Source organism: Arachis ipaensis, chromosome B07 (genome assembly GCF_000816755.2).
Source record: "Arachis ipaensis cultivar K30076 chromosome B07, Araip1.1, whole genome shotgun sequence".
Taxonomy (NCBI): domain Eukaryota; kingdom Viridiplantae; phylum Streptophyta; class Magnoliopsida; order Fabales; family Fabaceae; genus Arachis; species Arachis ipaensis.
In genome coordinates this window covers 24441562-24451981 of record NC_029791.2, presented here as the reverse complement: position 1 = coordinate 24451981, position 10420 = coordinate 24441562, and the positions used below count along the sequence as shown (strand labels likewise).

General features: G+C 35.7%; 1 long non-coding RNA gene across 2 annotated transcripts; it reads right to left on the bottom strand.

Moving 5' to 3' along the window:
- Window positions 5982-7823, bottom strand: LOC110264520. 2 transcript variants are annotated; one of them, XR_002350703.1, is made up of 4 exons: window positions 7714-7823; window positions 6656-7020; window positions 6381-6572; window positions 5982-6013 (listed from the first exon to the last, which is right to left on the bottom strand). It is a non-coding gene; the product is annotated as an uncharacterized LOC110264520 (long non-coding RNA). The 2 variants fall into 2 exon arrangements; XR_002350704.1 differs by having other exon boundaries at window positions 6656-7066; window positions 7714-7815.

Below are 10420 nucleotides of genomic sequence, written 5' to 3'. Positions count from 1 at the left end.
AAATGGCATCCTTCTATAAGCAAACCCTCCAGATGGACATGTGAATGCTGTTTTCTCTTGGTCCTAGGGATCTACTGCAATCTGGTTATAACCTGAGTAGCCATCCAAAAAGCAGTAATAATCATGACCTGCTAGTCTTTCTAGCATGTCTGATCCCTCACTGGCACTTGAGTGCCAGAGTTAGAAGCTGGAGTGAAACTGGACGCCAGCTCCTTGTCTGCTCCTGGTGTCTGAACGCCAGAACTGTGCCCTTTTTGGGCGTTCAGCGCCAGATCCTGCCCATTTTGGGCGTTCAACGCCAGATCTTTGCCCATTTCTGGCATTGAACGCCAGTCCTGCTGTATCTCTGGCGTTGAACGCCAGTTTTGGCCATGGTCTGGGCGTTCAGCGCCAGCCTTCCACCAGTTTTCTGGCGTTTTAGCGCCAGAATTATTTTTCCCTGGGCTCTTACTGTCCTCAGGTGAATTTTGGGTGGTTTGCTCATTTCTTAGCTTTTTGCTGCCTTGAGGTGGGGTATTTAATGTTTTCCCACTTCTTAATTGAACTGCTTGGCATTCTTCTGTTATTTGCCTTGACAGCTGCTGCTTTGTTTGCTTAAACTGTTCGTCCATATGTATATTAGCCATCCTTGTCTCTTGTAACCTGTCTTTAAATTCGGCTAGCTGCTTTGTTAGAAAGTCCAATTGCTGATTGAATTCAGCAGCTTGTTTTACAGGACTGAGTTCAGCAGTTAATGTTTTAACCTCTTCTTTCATGGAAGGGTCACTGCTTAGGTACAGATGCTGATTCCTGGCAACTGTATCAATGAGCTCTTGAGCCTCTTCAATTGTCTTTCTCATGTGAATAGATCCACCAGCTGAGTAATCAAGAGACATCTGAGCTCCTTTACAAAATAAGTCTCTAAAAGTTGTTTAAATACTAAACTAGTAGCCTAGGGTTACAAAATATGAGTGGACTATGATGGATGATGCAGAGATCCACTTCCGGGGCCCACTTGGTGTGCTGGGGCTCACTTGGTGTGTGCTGGGGCTGAGACTTTAAGCAATTCACGTGCAGAGGCTATTTGTGGAGTTGAACGCCAGTTTTTGTGCCAGTTTGGGCGTTCAACTCCAGCTTTTGATCCTTTTCTGGCGCTGGACGCCAGAATTGGGCAGAGAACTGGCGTTGAACGCCAGTTTACGTCATCTATCCTTGTTCAAAGTATGGACTATTATATATTGCTGGAAAGCCTTGGATGTCTACTTTCCAACGCAGTTAGAAGCATACTATTTCGAGTTCTGTAGCTCCAGAAAATCTACTTTGAGTGCAGGGAGGTCAGAATCCAACAGCATCAGCAGTCCTTTTTCAGCCTGAATCAGATTTTTGCTCAGCTCCTTCAATTTCAGCCAGAAAAATACCTGAAATTACAGAAAAACACACAACTCATAGTAAAGTCCAGAAATATAAATTTTTCCTAAAAACTAATGAAAATAGACTAAAAACTAACTAGAACATACCCAAAACTATATGAAATTAACCCCAAAAAGCGTATAAAATATCCGCTCATCACACCCCTCCTGACTGGGATTGCACCAAGTGCCTCAAGGCCACTCCTCATTGTGGCTTATGTGTTTCACAAGTTAACAAGGTATATATATGAATGATAACTCATTTTGTTGTTGATACATATTGTTCTAGTAAAAGGAAAGCTTTGTTATCTGTTTTTGCAGCTTGTGCCCATGTTTGGTATCCAATGACACCACAAAGGACGCGTGCCAGAATGAAGGAAAGCTATGGTATACGGAGGGTTGTCCTAGCAAAACAGGGTGGGTTGCACTCATTGGATTGTCACTCTACATAATATTCTTCTCTCCTGGAATGGGAACTGTGCCATGGGTTGTCAACTCTGAGATATACCCTCTCAGGTACAGAAGAATCTATGGAGGGATGGCATCTACCTTAAACTGGATCTTCAATCTTATGTGGCGCAGTCATTCCTGTCTTTGACACAAGCCATTGGAACTGAATATACATTCATAATATTCATATTCATCACAATTGCAGCCATCATCTTTGTGCCTGAGACCAAGGGGCTTCCAATTGAGCAAGTGGAGAACATGCTCGACAATAGAACTCTCCATTTCAAATTTTGGCAGACCAAGAGAAGAACATCTTACTCTGGAGTAGAACTCCCTCACAAGAATCACCCAATTAATTAACATCATTGTGTTGTAATTATCTTGTTGCTGTAAGATTAGCTAAAAGGACAGTTTTATGGTATTAATAAAAAGGATAGTTTTATGGTATTATATTGATTTGTTTGTTTATAGTACTTTTCTTTTAGTTTGATAATACGATGAACTTCTTTAAATTTATATTTATTTTGTATGAAAACAGATTTATTTTGCAATAAAAATATCTTAAAAAATACTGTTTTACCTTACTAATGGATTTACAGATGGATTTTTCGTTTGTATTCAGAGTTGGAAATGCTTTCCCAGGCTGCAATTACCAACGAAAAATCTGGCGGAAAGTCTAACGCTAGTTATCGACGGAAAATCCTTTGAAAAATTGGACGGTTCAAGTGAAATTGAAATGATGATTACCGAGGGAAAATCCATCGATAACGGAAAAAAATCTGTCGGTAAATTACCGACAGCAAATTTGACGGTTTTTTAGCGAAAGGGGATCATTATTGAGGAAAATTCTGTCAGTAATGGAAAAAATTCTGTCGGTAAATTACTAACAGAATAAAATCCGTCGGTAAGTAATTTTCGACAAGACTTTTACAAAGTGACAAAATCCATCAGTAATTTTGTCGGTAACCAAAAATCCGTCTATAATAAAGACCAAATATGTTATAAATCTATCTGTAATAAGTAATTTTCTAATTATGAATAACAAAATGCTTTATATTTAATAAATGATTTTGAACATTTTATCCAATTTTTTTTTGGGGAATATGTGAATAGTTATTTAGAAAGGTCATAAAAACGAGCAAATTTTGTGGCTATTTATGGAAAAAAAATTGCAAAAATGAATTCATGTCGCTTAAACTCACTAATAAGTATGCTTGGCCTTTTTCTAATTATACTTATAACAAATCATATCAAATCAGATTTTTAAAATGCGGTTTAAAAAATACTTTTGTCATATTTTAAGGTTTTTTATAATATTTTTGACGTTTTAATTTTTTAATAGTTTTTCTTGTCAATGTTTAAATCCTTTTGGGATATTTTTATGATTAAAAATATTATTTGCATACTAAAATTTATCCTAAAATTTTTTTATTTAATTTGCATCAAATTTATTCTTAACAATTAATTTTTCAAAAAAAATTATGTCCAATTCAAGAATAACTCCATGAAAACAATCTTTAACATAAACAAATCAAACATATTTATCATGCATTATTATTAGATTAGTCCTAATTTTTTTAAAAATTTAGTTGTAAGGAATATATTTGATATAAATTAAAAATTTTTAGGATAAAATTGAAACCAAATAAAACTTAAAAATATTTTAAAAACTTTTAACAAATTTTAGGATAAAAAAATATATTTTACTCTAAAATTTTATACGTTTTTAAAGTTATGATTAGAAAAATGATATATATTACATTACAACGAAATATTATTATCTAGTTGATTCACCTCCTGGAAGCACCTTCGTTGACCAATGTCTTTATATCAACATGTTAAAGGTTACTCTCCACCTCTCTTCCGCTCTCAAAGCATGCTAAATAATCAATTGATAGTAGGGAGGAAAGTATGAGTATATTCAAATGTTCATTTTGGATGAGAAAATGCTCTAAAAGTAGTCTTATTCTATTATTGCTCTCTATTTGGTTGTTGACGGTTTCTTCTCAAATTGCTGTAGCAGTTAGTTCATGTTATATAAGTACTGTCGCTAAAATTTAGCGAGATAAACCATGAAATCCCTATTAACATTATTTGAATTCTATTTTGGATGAGTTAGTTCAAGAGAAAATTGATTTCTTTCCTAAACATACTTCAAAGTTTGTCAATGCTCGACATTGCAATTTGTTACTGATAGTAAAAAATTTGTGAGAAATAAACTAATTGATGATTATTGTCTAGAATAAAGTTCTACATCCAAGCAAAATACTTAACAAAGTCTAACCAAGTTGTTATAACAACTTTTCAAATTACGCGCTCTTTCTCTTTCTCCTTCTCCTCCTCTTCGTCTTTCTTCTTCTTCTTCTTCTTCTTCTGCTTCCAAATTCGCGCAGGTTCTTCTTCTTTCCTTCTTCGTCTCCTCCTTCTTCTTCTTTTTTGTTATCCTCATCACCAATGATACCAACATCTTACGAACATCTTTATTATTTATGATTTTTTCTGCTGCCATCTTTAAATAATTTCGGTTCATTTCTTAATTTATTTCGGTTCATTTGTATGTTAATCGAGATTCACTTGACGTTGCTGATAAGTATTGACCAAATTTTTTATTCCTAGTAATTTCGGTTTATTTCTTAGTTTAATTGAGATTCATTTGGATCCAGAAATGAATTCGATGTGTTTTTGTTAATGATTGAGTCTTTTTTTAGCAAAAAAGAATGAAATTATTTATTATCACTTTATTCAATTGTATTAGATTTCATTCCATTCCATTTAATTTGTCTTGAAAGCCATTCCAACTATTGGGACAAATTATTCATTGACAACACACCTGAACTGCAAATGAACCAAAAATATTATTAAAGCGAAACCATTGTATAATACCAAATGAACCAAATATTTGTCCATTATATAAATTTAAATTCAGAAACACCTGCGTCTAGAATGAACCGAAAATATTATCAAAGCGAAACTATTGTATAATACCAAATGGACCGAATACTTGTCCATTATATAAAATTCGAATTCAGAAACACTTGCGTCTAGAATAAACCGAAAATATTATCAAAGCGATAAACCACTGTATAATACTAAATGAACCGAACATTGTCCATTATATAAATTCAAATTTAATTCAAAATGTTAATTTTTGTTAGCAAAATATTGGTGTTGTTGGTGATTACGATAACGAAAGAAGAGGAAGAGAAGGAGGAGGAGGAGGAAGAGAAAACAGAGAAATAGAAGGAGAAGACGAAGACGAAGAAGTTGCGTTATTAAAACGCGCATGTGATAAATGCTGGTGTGATGAAAGTAATTTTTATTGAGCTTGGGCTAACTTGATTGGACTTGGTTGCCAAAAATACTTGGATGTGTAGCTAGACTGTATTGTTTTTGGGAATGTCTTTGGTGGGGAAGTATAATGTGATCTTTAAAGCACCATACAAAAAGATTCTTAATGTAGGGTCTAGATTGATGTAGGACATAATATTTTAGTATTGTTAGATTTGACCTAAATTAAATGTAATTGCGAACCGGTATATCAAATGGTCTGGTTGAATCCACGATTTCATGATCTTTTTTTTTTTGTTGGGAAAGGGTATTGATGGGTGATTATTTTTTTCTTTTTTTGGATTTGGCCACATGGCCCGCACCCACAGCGCACCCAAAAACTACTGTAATACAAACCCATACCCCCCTAAAAGCAGCTTGAATTACTACCGACAACCCATCGAAAAACTATTCCATATTTCAATGACCAAACACTACTCCATATTTTAATGACGTTACCCAAACTCTCCTGTACAACTTCATCTTCTACATTGACATATTATTTTTGGAAAAGCTTGAAGGAGATGAAAAATATTGTATAATAAATCCTAAGTGATTTCAAGAATTATATTAATTTGGGGCTTAGTGTATGTAAAATATTTGTTGGTCTTTTTTAAGTTATTGTAATTTGAAGTTACACCAAAGTTAAAAGACGTGGCTTTGCAAAAAATTAATAATGGAAAATACTATTGAAGTAAAGAAATATTAATTAGTGTAATCGAAGAAGAAGGTCGAAGATAGAATTAAGTTTGAGTAGGAAAGTTGAAATACAATTTAGGCTATAGTAGCAGCCATGAATATTATTAGTAAAAGCAGCATGAGCTTCCCGCTTCGTCGCAGCATCAGACCTGCAGTATTGTGACTAGTTCAACTGAGATGACCTCAAATACCGTAACACCTCAGGGATTGAATTTGCACAGGCTAGAAAAGTCTGCCCAGCCTTTGAAAATTACCCCGAAGCTACCGTCTCGTGTGCCACTAAATCTAGTGTAGGTGGCTTCGACCTTAATGTGGCCGTGTGCAAGGATGAGTGTGTGCCTTTAACTAGTGAAATGGCTCAAATGAGAGAAATTTGGCTAATTATTGTATCATAGCAACAGATCATTAAAAGATGGATACTATTGATGAAGCCACGTACAAGAAAGTTAATTTGTGCAGGTAAATAATGTTGGGAGAATAGTATTAAAAGAATAAGTTGCAGTTAAATTGGCTTACCAATAAGTGGGAGGACAAGACGGGCTAGTGAGGTCCATCACAGAGAAGGGACATTTGGTGGAGAATTTTTCAACTATGGCTTTGGCCTTGTTGGAAGAAGGATTGTTCATACAGTGGGCACGCTGGTAAGTGCTTTGCTTTTCATACGGCAGTTCCTCAGACGGTCGGGGCTGGTAGTTATTTTCGCGGCCACTAAAATTGAAGATATGTACCTGGAAATCAGAGTTGCCCTTGTGTTTGAAAAAAAAAGCTTGGAGTCAAGATTTATTTGGTACCTCCGGTAGAACTGTGGCAAACCACGGGTCAATGCGATGCTGCCATTTTGTTGTTCTTTCCAAAAGCACCGGAAGCGAACATCTCTTCCATCAGGGACCACCAGGTTTAGGTAGGGGGTCCGGTTCGGGAGGTCATTTGGAGTGATCGGAAGGGACTGCGAAAGACCAAGCAAGTGTGGTCAACACATTGATCATTCAAGTAGTAATATTGGGTGGGGGAGATATGGGTTTGAGGAGGTGGCTTTCCAGTTTGAAGGAGGTAGGCCTTATTACTGGCTTCAGAAAATGTAGTCGGTGATGTTGCTGGTTTCTTTGAGCAGCTGTTGCAGGTCCCTTACCCTTGTTCCTGGAGGAAACATGTGCAACTAATACAGAATACAAAATAAGGGTGAAGGTGGTAATGTTGGTCAACTGAAATAGTAAGACAAACATAATAGTGAAACTTCGGTAAGTAATTTCAAACAGTGCAATTTTCAGAGTTAGTGTAAGAAAATCAACGAACCGAAAACAACGTTAGAGTTTAAGGTTTCATCTGAGAAGAGAAAAAATAGAAGCAAACAGTAAAACATGCATAAAAAGTTTGAAACGGATAATAGGGGACCCTAACTGAGTCAATTTACAGCTAGTGCAACTTTTGGGTTTAGAACAAGAAGAGCGAAGGAAAGCAAACAGTCAGACTCGTCATGTTTTTATGGAATGATAAAAACTGTAAACCAAGTAGTTATATAAAACATGCGAATAAGATATTAAACGTAAGATAGTGGAGGTCCAGTAAGTATTCCAGAAACAGTGCACTATTCAGCTTTAGGACAACATAAAAGAAGGAATACCAACAATCAGAGAAATTAAGATTTTTCCTATCCTTGGAAAAAAAATTCCGTGTAACAAGAACCAAAATGCAACGAAAGTTTTGTTTTTGTGATGTAAAAAATAAATAACATGTACTGAGTGAGTTGGTGGTTAAGTATATTAGTTTAAATATCTAATGAGACGGACACGATGACGGAATCAAGACAACGATTAAAAAGTATTCAAAGAATGGAAGCAATGAGAATTACCTTGTTAGTCTTCGTGGCTGTGGCTGGAGTGAGAAAATTGAGTTGGGGATTCTTCCAGGAGACGTGTTGGTGGTTGGATGCAAAATAACAAAGTGATCTTGGTATTATGGTGAGGAAATTGAAGGTCGCAAGTAATTTCAATCGATGTATATAAAGGATAATTCTTATTATCTTTTTTTCTCTTATGGGCCAACGAGGTATGAGGATGACCTGACCCATCCACAACTATGGGCTTCTTTTTTTTGGATATTTTTTGTTGTGGTGGTTACATAAGCAAGAGGCATAACTAAAGGGTTTGGGTATTTATATACTTATTTAATGATAACTAGATTATAACTTGGTGTTAAATATAATCTATTGAAAGTTGGTTGTTTTTAAAATATTAGTGGAGATATCTATTTTAAATTTTAATTTTAGTTATTTTGACTATTTTATAATTTTTATTTACATATACCGTAAACCCTATACCTTAATCCCTGAACCCCAAACTCTAAACCATGAATCGTAAACACTGAATCCTAAATCCTTACCCTAAACAGTAACCTATAAATTGTATTCCCTAATCACTAAACCCAACATCATAAAAAAAACAACGTTAACCCTAATGGCTAACCATGAACACTAAATGCTAAATCCTAGATCCTAAACCCTAAATCCTAAACCCTGAACCCTGAATCTTAAACCCTAAACACTAACCCTGAACCTGTGATATCTGAACCCTGAACCTTGAATCCCAACCCTGAACCTTGAACCCTGAATCCTAAACCTTGAACACTGAACCCTGCTTGACGAGAGGACAGAAGTCGGCTAATTAAGAAATCAAAACAGGGAATACGTTGTGAGTATAGTTCTTAACCAGTTAAGATCTTCCTCATCAATTTAGAAAAGTTGTCACAAAATTTAGAAATAAAAATACTGGGAGTATGAGTCCCAGGTCGTCTCCTAACGAATTGCATAAAAGGGTGCTAATTTATTAATCAGGAGTTTTCAAGAAAGTTCGAGTTGGATAATGAGCAATTAAACAATTGTAAATTAAAGCAATAAAAATTAAGAATTATTATTAATATAAAAAGCCTTGAATGGGGGAATGATTAATTGGAAGTTCTATCATTGTTGGAATCTTCTCAAGTGTAGTATAAAGAGGTTGTTGTTTTCACTTAGTTAACCTTTACTAAATAAAGGAAAGTCAAGTGATTGAGCTAACTCTTATTCGCAAATCCTAGTCCTCTCCCTTAGGAAGGTCTAGCGTTAGTAAATACAGAATTAGCCAACAACTTCCAAATTAACTAAGCACTTGAGTATTCCAACTCAAGTGTCTCCTCTTAATCAACCCCCATGTCAAGTTTGGGAATCTACTCCATTGACATGAATATAATACTCGGAAAAATATAAGAAGAATACATAATAAATTAAATTAAATAAAATAGAGATTAAAAATTAATTAAAAGTAAAAGTAATTCTCTTCATCAACAATCCATGAAAATAATCCAATTGTAACTCTAAATAAAGTAAATAAGGATATGGAAGAGTAAGTGACAAACTAGATAACATAAACCGTACTTAAAAGAGTAAAGAACCAGGAAACAAACTAGAATAATATCTTCAACGGAGGTGATGACTGTTCAATATCCAAAAGCATAAAACTAATAAATTATAAATGTAAAGAGAACCTAGAGAAAGAGTAGTTTCTCTCTAGATTCAGATCTAAAACTAAAAGTAATCCTAATATCAATGTATGTGAATGTATCTGAATGTGTGTTGAGTCTTTGCATGTTCCCTGGCTTTAATCTGTGTTTTTGGGCCGAGAACTGGGTCAAAACGCGGCCCAAAATCGCTCCCAGCGTATTCTGTTATTTCTGCAGATCGCGCATGTCACGCGTACGCGTCGTCCACACTTGCGCGTCATTCAGCGATTTTCTTTGTCACGCGTACGCGTCATCCACGCGTGGGCATCATTTGTGCAGACTCCAATCTACGCATACGCGTCAGGCACGTGCACGCGTCACTGCGATTTTCTCCATTTCGCGCGCACGCGTGAACCAGGCATGCGCGTCGATGCTCGCTAGTCATCTCCTTAGTTCCTTGTATTCCTTCCATTTTTGCAAGCTTTCTCTCCATTATCTAAGCCATTCCTGCCCTATAAAGCTTGAAACACTTAACACACGGATCACGACATCGAATGGTATAAAGGAGAATTAAAATACACAAATAAAAGATCTCTAGGAAGCAAGTTTTCAACCATAGAACCAAACTTGGGAAGGAATTGTAATATCATGATAATCATATGAATAAGTGGGTAAAGACTTGATAAAACCATTCAATTGAACACAATATAAACCATAAAATAGTGGTTTATCACTGATCCCTAAACCCTAAACTATAAATCCTAAAATACTAAACCATGAATCCTGGTTCCTGAACCCCAAACCCCAAACTTCAAACCGTAAATACTAAACCCTAAATCCTAAACCATAAAAGACACAACGTTAAACCTTAAACCCTAAGCCTTAAATCCTAAACCACAAACGACAAACCCCAAATCCCAAACCCTAAATTCTGAAGTTCAATCTCCAAACCATAAACCCTAAGCTATGAGACAGACACCATAAGCACAACGAATAACTTCTTCTCCCTCCTAGTCCATATGCCACTCTGTTGCTCTCCCTCTTCATCTGCCACTTTGTCGCAGATGGCCTGCCTCTGCCCC